This window comes from Dasypus novemcinctus, chromosome 10, assembly GCF_030445035.2.
Source record: "Dasypus novemcinctus isolate mDasNov1 chromosome 10, mDasNov1.1.hap2, whole genome shotgun sequence".
In the NCBI taxonomy this organism is placed as follows: Eukaryota; Metazoa; Chordata; class Mammalia; order Cingulata; family Dasypodidae; genus Dasypus; species Dasypus novemcinctus.
The window spans coordinates 53,370,245-53,380,040 of record NC_080682.1 but is presented as its reverse complement, the minus strand read 5'-3'; positions in this window follow the sequence as shown (position 1 = coordinate 53,380,040).

Genomic DNA, 9,796 nt, shown 5'->3' with positions numbered 1-9,796 from the left:
CCAAACACACACTCGAGGACACAAACATGTTTTTTGTTGTTTTTGTTACTGTCTTTGTTTTATATCTAAGTTTAGTAACCTATTTATACCAGCCCCCTTTTCTTTAAACAATTCATTTTCACTTGATAAGTAAATACATTCTGAATGAATTGGCAATAAAAATACCTTTTGCTTAGAAGAAACTTGTTCTTGAATATGGTATGTGTTTTTATTTTTTTTGTACTTTACAAAGTATTGTACTTGGCATATAAATGAATATATAAAAATAATCCTAAATGGGATATGTTGTTAAAGTATAGGAACTTATATTCTGTCTTAGTTCATAAGAGATTTATTTTTTTTAGGGCAGGGATTCTTAACCTTTTATATTCCATGGATCCCTTTGCAGTCAGGGGACAATCAAGGACCCCTTTCTCAGTCCACACTATACTGTATATTATTTAACAAATGTATCACACTCACACCAACATGTCCCATAAACATAATGTTTTTTTGAATTTCAATTCAAGCTCATAGATGTCTTGTTAAGAACCCCTGTTTTAGGTAAATGGTAAACACATTAAGTAGGTGTATTTTTCTTTTGATTTTTTATCATGTTGAAAATGTAAACAGTGGAAATAATTTTACCATCCAATAAAATCATACAACACATAAAAAACTGCATTTTACCATTCCTTGGACTGGTTTTTCTCTGTCCCATCTATGTAGGATGAATATTCTGGGGGGAGATCTGGCTTCCTTCTGTGACCTATAAATAAGACTTAAGAAAATGATCAATATAAAAAAAAAAGTATGCCCTATGTGCTGAATTGTTTTAAAGAATTAGAATGAATATATAACTTTTTTTTTGTTTAAGGTCTCATAAAAACATCATATAATATGGAAGTTTGAGATTATTTATGAACCCAAAAAAAGACTTGTCTGCTCCTCTTGGTGTGAGACCCTTTGATTGTATTAGATTCAGCTGAGATGTTTTGATTAAATTATGTTAAGATTAAGGCTTTGATTTGATCACATCAGTAGGATATAAATCAGGTTAAGTCCCTGGCCCCAAATAAAAATAAATGGGCACTCACTCAAAATGACACAGAAGATAGGCAGGAAGAGAAAGCTCCACAGACATAACAGAGGAGAGCGGCTCAGGAAGAAAGATGACCATTCACCTGATAGTTTGTAGCTGAGCCCGGAAAGAAAGAAGCTTTTACCAGCCTGTAGCTGAGAAAGAGGAAGGCTGAAATCTCACAGAAATTGGCCCCCATCCTGCGTCAACATGTGGCAACTGACATGGTTGAGAAAGTCCTCTTATGGTACACTGAGATGAACTCTTTAGGGCCTTGTAACAATAAGTTTTTATCTCAAATAAATAAAATATCCTTTATAAGAGACACAGATTTCTGATACTTTGTATGTGCACCCCTTTGGCTGACTAGTATGCATAGCCATGCGGATCACTAGAGTTTGAAAAGCCATTTCAGAGTTAAGTGAAAATAACTCTATCATTCTGTCCCACCAAATGAATATTTTTTCATCATTAATAAAATGTAACTAGTCTATAATTAGAAACAAAATAAGTAACTCCTATTAATGCTAGTCTCGATTTTGCATTCTAATTTTTGGATACAAAAAAGATAGGGAAAATATTAAAAAAAAATGAATGTCAGGAATTCTAATTTCAGTTTTGAAATGTAATAAGACCGGTTGTTCCTCCCATTCTAACAACAGAAAAAAAGCTGAACAAACTGAAAATCAAATGACTTTTCTTGGACCTATCATAGAATTGAGGTTGCAGGAGATAGCTAACTAATCATGGGAGACAGGTGAATCCAGAGAGTCACAGTGAAAGCAGCCTATCTGGAGCAGCAGCCGCTAGAGTCATAAACTGGTAGGGACACTCAAAATGTAGTTTTGATGAATTACTGGAGACAAGTGTGAACTAGTGTAAGTGTGAGAAACTTCTGGGGCGACAGTCTTGGAAGGGCCACCACATTTCATGGACCTTAACTCTATGAACCCTAGAAGCTTCTCAGAGAGAAAATCAAAGAGGAGGATGGAAAGAATAATGCATGAGAAATATTATCAGAGCTCTATCCATAACAAGGCATGCTTGTAAAGTGATTTATCAGAGCTATTTCACAGCACCTTAGGGCGAGGCATTATCTCATTCCAGCCCTTTCTAGTATTTCTGCATTACCTATCAGGTGGAAAAGCTGTAAAAGAATAAACATCTGTGACTGTCACAGGCCAGAGACATAGGGCTACTAAAAGGATGAGATTTAATTGAAAGATTATAAAGTGTATCATCTCCTCCATACCTTACCACATGCAAACAGGATTATAGCTGAAAAAGTTGCAACACACAGAATTTTTCTAAGGAAGAAAACTTAGAGAAACCAAAAATCAAGAGGGGAAACAAAAACAAGGTCATTGTAAGAATCTGTAGCATCTGGCAACTTGAGCTACAGAAAACATTAAATGAAGCCCAAATCCTAGGCAGATTAACATATATCCTCATATTAAAGAACAATTCAACATATCCTTCTTTGAAAAAATAATACAAATCTTGCCAAATATTTTTGTTTGTTTGCTTGTTTCTAAAAAAAAAAAAAAAAGAAAGAACAACAACAACAAAAAAAACCGCAGACTGAATAGATAAAGCAATCATTAAGACCAGACTCTCAGGTATGACACAGATGTTGGAATTATCAGACATGGAATTTAAAATAGCTGTAATTAATAAGTGCCCTATATGGGTAACCTAGACAACAAGAAAGAGCAAATGGGTAATAGAGAACAGAGATAGGAATTCTATGAGAGAACAAGCAGAAATGAAAAATGCCTCTGATAGTTCTTCATTAATGCAACCAATAAAAGAATCAGTGATCTTAAAGGCAGGTCAGTAGAAACTTCTCAATTTAAAATGTAAAGAGAACAAATAATTACAAATAAGAAAAGAAAAAAAAAATAGAATCTCCAAGAACTGTGCAGCACATTCATTAGATATAACATATACACAAATTGCAATGCCAAAAGGAGAATAAAGAATAAACATAGCAAAAGAAATATCTGAAATACTAATAGCCAAGAACTTTCCACAATCAATGACAGAAACAAACCAAATCCAGGAACCTGGAAGAACACTGAGCAAAAACATCCAAGTATGTAATGAATAAGTTAAAAAAATAGGTATATAGTATCTGAACTGGAGAAAATAAAAGACAAAATATTTTAAAAGGATCAGATTTTTTTAAAAAAGAAAAATACCTCAATTATAGCAGAACAAGGATAAGAATGATAGCAGACTTCTCATCAGACAATGTATAAGAAAGGAGAGAATGTTATCAAATACTTAGTGCTGAAAGAAACATGAACACCAAACTCCAAAGTTGAATTCTATATTCAATGAAATTATTCTTCAAAAATGAAAAGAAATAAAAAATTTCTCTGACAAATCAAAATTGAGGGAATGCATTGCCAGCAGTTATGCCCTGAAAGAAATATTAGAAACTTTGTTCCAGGCAGAAATAAAATGATATAGGTAATAAACCTGGATCTTCAAAATGAAAGGACATAAAATTTATAATTTTCTTATTCTTAATTGACCTAAAAGTTAACTCTTTGTTTAAAATAAGAATAGAAGCAACATTAGGTGATTTCTAACACTCAGATAAGTGAAATGAAATACAATAATGTCACAAGAGATCAGAGAGAGGAATTGTGAGTCTTCTGTGATAAAATACCAGCATTAAAAATGAAGCAGAATCTTGGAAAGGGGATGTGGCTCAAGTGATTGATCTCCTGCCTACCAAATGGGAGGCCTGTGGTTCAGTTCCTGGTACCTCCTAAAGAAGACAGTGGGCTGGCACGACAGGCAGCCAGAGCAAGCTGACACAACAACAAGATGATGCAATGAGACACAAGAAGAAAAACGTGATTGACAGAACAAAGCAGGGAGCAGAATTTCCTGGTGCCTCCTAAATAAGATGAGCAAGACAGCAAGCTAATGCAACAGGCAGGTGCAGCAAGCTGATGAAACAAGAAACACAAGAAGAAAACACATAATGACAGACCCAACAAAGCAGGGAAAGGAGAGGGCTTAAGTGATTAGGCACCTCCCTCTCACATTGGAGGTTCTAGGTTCAGTTCCCAGTGCCATCTAAAGAAGCAAAGAAGATGAACAGACACAGCAAATGCAAATAATGAGGGGGTGGGGAGAAAAAAAATAAATGAAATGAATCTTTGAAAAAAATAAAGCGGAATCCTGTTACATAATGGTGAACTTAGATTAATTTAAAAGCATTTTGTAGGTAAGCAGAGGTGGCTCAAGTGATTGATCTCTTGCCTACCACATGGGAGGTCCTGGGTTTGGTTTCCAGTGAATCCTAAAGAAAACAAGCAAGAAAGAGAACTGACACAATGGGCAGATGCAGTGAACTGATGCAACAAGATGATGAAGCAAGAGACACAAGGAGGAAAACATAATGATTGGCAGGAGGCAGAGAATGGAGGTGGCTCAAATGTTTAGATGCCTCCCTCCCACATGGAGGACCTGGGTTTGGTTCCCATGTACCTCCTGAAAAGAAGATGAACAGACAATAAAACAGATGTATCAAATGCAAACAATGAGGGGTGGGGAGAAATAAACAAGCAAAATAAATCTTTTTAAAAATGTTTATTGTAAACTATAAGGCAACAATGAGAATATTAAAAGTGTAATTGGTGCACCAAAGAAAAACTGGAAGGGAATCATACAAAATGCTTGAATATTCATGGAAAAGGCAGTAAAAGAAGTCTCTATCAAAAAATAGAACACAATTATAAACATGGTTGGTATTAATACAAACATATAATCACATTCCATGAGAATCATCTAAAAATGCCAATTAAAAAGGAGAGATTGCCACGGTGAGTAAAAGTAACACCAAAATATATGATAACTGTGAGAAACCTACTTGAAACATAAAGGGACTGATAGATGAAACGTAAAGAAAGGTTAACATGCTAACAGCAACCAAGAGAAAGTAGTAGCTATATTAATTCTAGACAAAGCAGACATCAGAACAAAGAGAATTAGTAGGGATAAAGAAGAGATCAACATGATGATAATGGGGTCAAATCTCCAAGAAGATGTAATCTTAAACATACGTATACCAAATAAAAGAGCATCATAATTCATAAGAGAAAATCTAATGGAAGTAGAAATTGACAAATCCACTATTATAGGTAGGGATTTCAGCTCTCTCCTCACAATTATAGATAGGGCATGCAGGCAGAAAAGAACAGAAAATATGTGTGTTGTAGTTTATCTGAGCAACATTCTCAATCAACTTGTACTCTCTAATTGACGTTTGGAATATTCCATCCAACTACAGCACAATACACATTCTTCTCACACTTACACGGAACTTTTAACAAGATAGGCCATATTTTTGCTATAAAATAGACCTCAACAAAATTAAAAGAGTAGAAATCATGCAAAGTATGTTCTCTCACCACAGTGGAATTAAACTAGAAACCAAAAACAAAAAGGCTAACTGGTAATTCCCCAAACATTTAGAAATTAAATAACACTAAATAACATATGGGTCATAGAAGAATTCTAAGGAGAAATTAGAAAATATTTTGGGATTTAATGAAAATGAAAGTACAATTTATCAAGACTGTGGGAATCAGTAAAAATTGTGCTTGGAGAGAAAATTATAGCATTAAATATATATGTTAGTAAAGAATAACAATCTAAAAATCAATAAGCTAAATTACCACTTTAGGAAATGATAAAAAGGAAAGCAATTTAAGCCTAAAGCAATCAGTAGATAAAATATAATTAAAATTAGGGTGGAAATCAATGAAGTTGAAAACAAGAAAACAAAAGATACAAATCAATGAAACCAAAATGTCTGGTTCCTTAAAAAATCAGTAAAATTGATAAACCGTTATCCAGGCTAATCAAGAATAATGAGGTAAGACAGAAGTTACCAATGTCAGAAATGAAAGATATGTCATCACTGTGGGTTGTGTGCACATTAAAATGATAAAGGAGTATTACAAACCAAACTATGTCCACAGATTTTATAATTGTATTAAATGGACCAATTCATTGTAAAACACAAACTACCAATACTCAGAAGAAGAAAAAGATAACCTGAAAAGCTCTGTATTTCTTGATAAATTGAATCAATAGCTAACCTTTGAAAACAAAAAGTACAGGCCCAGGAATTTTCACTTTTTAAAGGAAAATTTAAAGAAGGAATGATACCAATCCTCTACAAACTCTTTCTTATAGTAAAAAGAGAGGGAACCCTCCTAATTCATTTTATTAGGCCTGTATTACTCTAATAACCAAACTAGACTGTGACACATTACAAAAAAGAGAAAACTGCAGAAAACTAGTATCTCTCTTGAAAATAAAGGTGATAATCCTCAACCAAAGAGTAACAAAATCAATTCCTATAATATATAAAAATGACTACAAACCAAAATATTGAGAATAATTCCAGGTATGCAAGGCTGGTTCAGCATTCAAAAATTAAATCAATGTAATCTCCCACATCAAGAAGAAAAAATCCTATGAGAAAAAAATTGATGTTGAAAAAAACACAACAGCTAATCATTAGAAAAATCCCTCTGAAAATTAGGAATGGAAAAGAACTTCATCAACATGATAGAAAATATCCACCAAAACCTTACAGTTAATCTTATTCTAAATGGTGAGAAAATGGACACTTTCCTCCTAAGATTTGATGCAATGCAAGGTTGTCCTTTCTCACTGCTTCTACTTACCATTGTTCTGGAAGACCAAGTAGTGCAAAAAATCAAGAAATGGAAATAAAACATATGCAGATTAGGTAGGGAGCAATAAAACAGACTGTGTTTTCTATGTAGAAAATACTAAATAGACAACCAAAATGTGGAAGGAATCAGCGAGTATAGCAAGGTCACAGGACATAAAGCCAATATACAAAATCACAAGCTTTCCTCTATAGCAACAATGAACACTTGGAACTTGAAATAGCATCTGAAAATTGAATAAATCTTACTAAATATGTGTAGCACCTATATGTGTAAAAGTATTACTGTTAAATATCAGAGATCTAAATAAATGGAGACCTAGTCTAGGTCCATGGATTAGGAGAGTCTATATTTTTAATACGTCAATTCTTTCCAGCTAGACTTAAATTCATCACAATCCAAGTGAAAATCCAAGAGATCTATTTTGAAGACTTCAAAAAAACAGTTTTTTAAAAAAATAAAAGTGCTAAAGATCTGAATAGTCACCTATACTGAGAAGATACATTAATGGCAAATAAGTATATAAAAATAAGCTCATTATGATTTACCATTAGAGAATTTCAAATTAAAACAACAGTTGGATATCAAATGTAAGAATAGCTAAAATCCAAACTATAAAAAAATAAAATAAAATAAAAACTAACATTATCAGCTGTTGGGGAGGATGGAGAAATATGGGAACCCTCATTCAAGGTGGTAAAAATACAAAATGATACAAACACCTTAGAAAACAGCCTCAGAGTTCCTTACAAAACTGTGAGTTCCTTACAGATTTAATGATTTAGTAAACTTGTATCTAACAAACTGATTTGAAAAATGAAATCCATGCAAAAACATGCTAAGCAATGTTTATAAGAGATTTTTTTTCATAATTACAAAAGTTAAAAACAATCAAGATGTCCTCCAAAGGGTAACTATATAAATAACCTGTGGTATATCCATACAATGATATGTTATTCAGCAATAAAAAGAAATCAGCTATCAAATCAGGAAAAGAAAAGGTTGAATTTTACATACATATGATTATGTGAAAGAAGCCAGTCTGAAAAACATACATAATCTATGGTTCATATTCTAGACATTCTACAAAAGCAAAATTATAAAGATGGTATACAAATCTGTGGTTGTCAGGAATTCCATGGGATGGATGGGGATTCCAGGGGATTCCAGGATGGAACATAGAATATTAGAAAAGAATCTAAAGATATTACAAGGACATGGAATATACCTACTGAATTGAAACCATAATACATGTAAACTGAAAGGTAACACCAGTAAAAATGTATGGCAGTTGTTGAGAGCTAGGTTTATCACTTTTGGCATGGAAAGTTAAAGATAAGCAAAGGAAGGAAGCTAGAATGATCCATGTGGTAATGGTTTAGATTTGAAGTTGTGTGAACCCATGTTTAACTTAATATAAATACAGATGGTGACATACATAAATATGAGTATAGATGTGGGTTTTATATCTCCCTGCACTGTCAGCTAAGGTCTACAAGGAATGCATTTCTTTAATAACAATAATATACAGTGCTAAGATCTTGATTTCTAATACTATTGTTCAATGAAGGAAACCACAGCTTTTTAGAGAAATAGCTGATTCTAGAACTGAAGGAGGAAATACACAAAATAAGCCTGGGGCATGTTGTTCCAAAAGGTTAAAAAAATTGCTATAAAACAAAACTAAATGAACAAACCATAAACCCTCATAAAATAGGTCTCATTTCAAAGAGATACAGGAACCAACTGAAAGAGCTCTGCATGACTAAATCTAGAAAAATTTAAGAACAAAGTAGATGATGTATTAGATTATACCTCAAAGCATAAAATAAATATCCATAAGTCTGTAATAATACAATTAATGATTAAATGCATAAATAAATGTGGGAGATTAGACACATCTCCCATGCAGAAGAATTTCAAATAATTTAAGAAGCTATTGCTCCCTGAAGGAAGCGGAACCTAACTCCTCACTCTGTAAGTGTGTGCTGAGTGTTATAACTCTCTTCCAAAGAGTGCATTATAAAAATAGGGGACATAAGTGTAATTTACAGAGGAAAACATTACAAAACTACTTCTAGTCAGAACGATCTAGGTTAACATCAATTGTGATAAGACATACTGATAATTTGTACTCTTCACAAATGGAGAATGGCATTTTACCTCTGTGGTCTACCTCCTCAAGACACATTACCCCAGTCTAATAATGAGGAAAATATCAGACAAATAACAATTGAGGGGCATTCTACAAAATGCTTGACCACTAGTCCTCGAAATTGTGCAAGCCATAAAACTGGGGATTATGAGAAACTGTCACAGTCAAGAAGATCATAAAGTGAAATGACAATTCAATGTAATGTGGTACTCTGGATGGAATTTCAAGAAAGAAAGAGGATATGAGTAAGAAACTAAGAAAACATTAATAAATTATGGACTTCCATTAATAATAATGTATCAATATTCATTCATTAATTGCAAGAAAAGTACCATACTCATACAAGATGTTAATAATAGAGGAAACTTGGTGTCAGGTATACAGAAACACTTTACTTTCCTTGCCTATACCAGAATGGTTAAAATTTGAAAGACTGACAAAACTAAGTATTGGTAAGTATGAAAAGAAAAGAAAATTCTTACTCATTGCAGGATAGAATGTATATTGTTTTATAATCTGTTATATAATGTCCAAAAGCAAAACTATTTTATGGGGTTAGAAGACAGACAATGGTCACAATGGATAGAAGAGAAGGAGTATTTATTAGGAAGAGACATGAGGCATATTTCTAGGGTGCCAATAATATTTTATTCCTTGACCTGAGTAATTGTATGGTTTTATTCACTTTGTGCTGATTTACTGAGTTATACATTTACGAATTTTGTGCTTCCTTGAATGCATAAGTCTCTATAGAAAATCAGATTAAAATATTCCTCTGTCATTATCTCCCTATTTATGAATATCTAGGAAATGATATTAACTGTAGTCCATATTTTTACATTGGTCTCACATTTT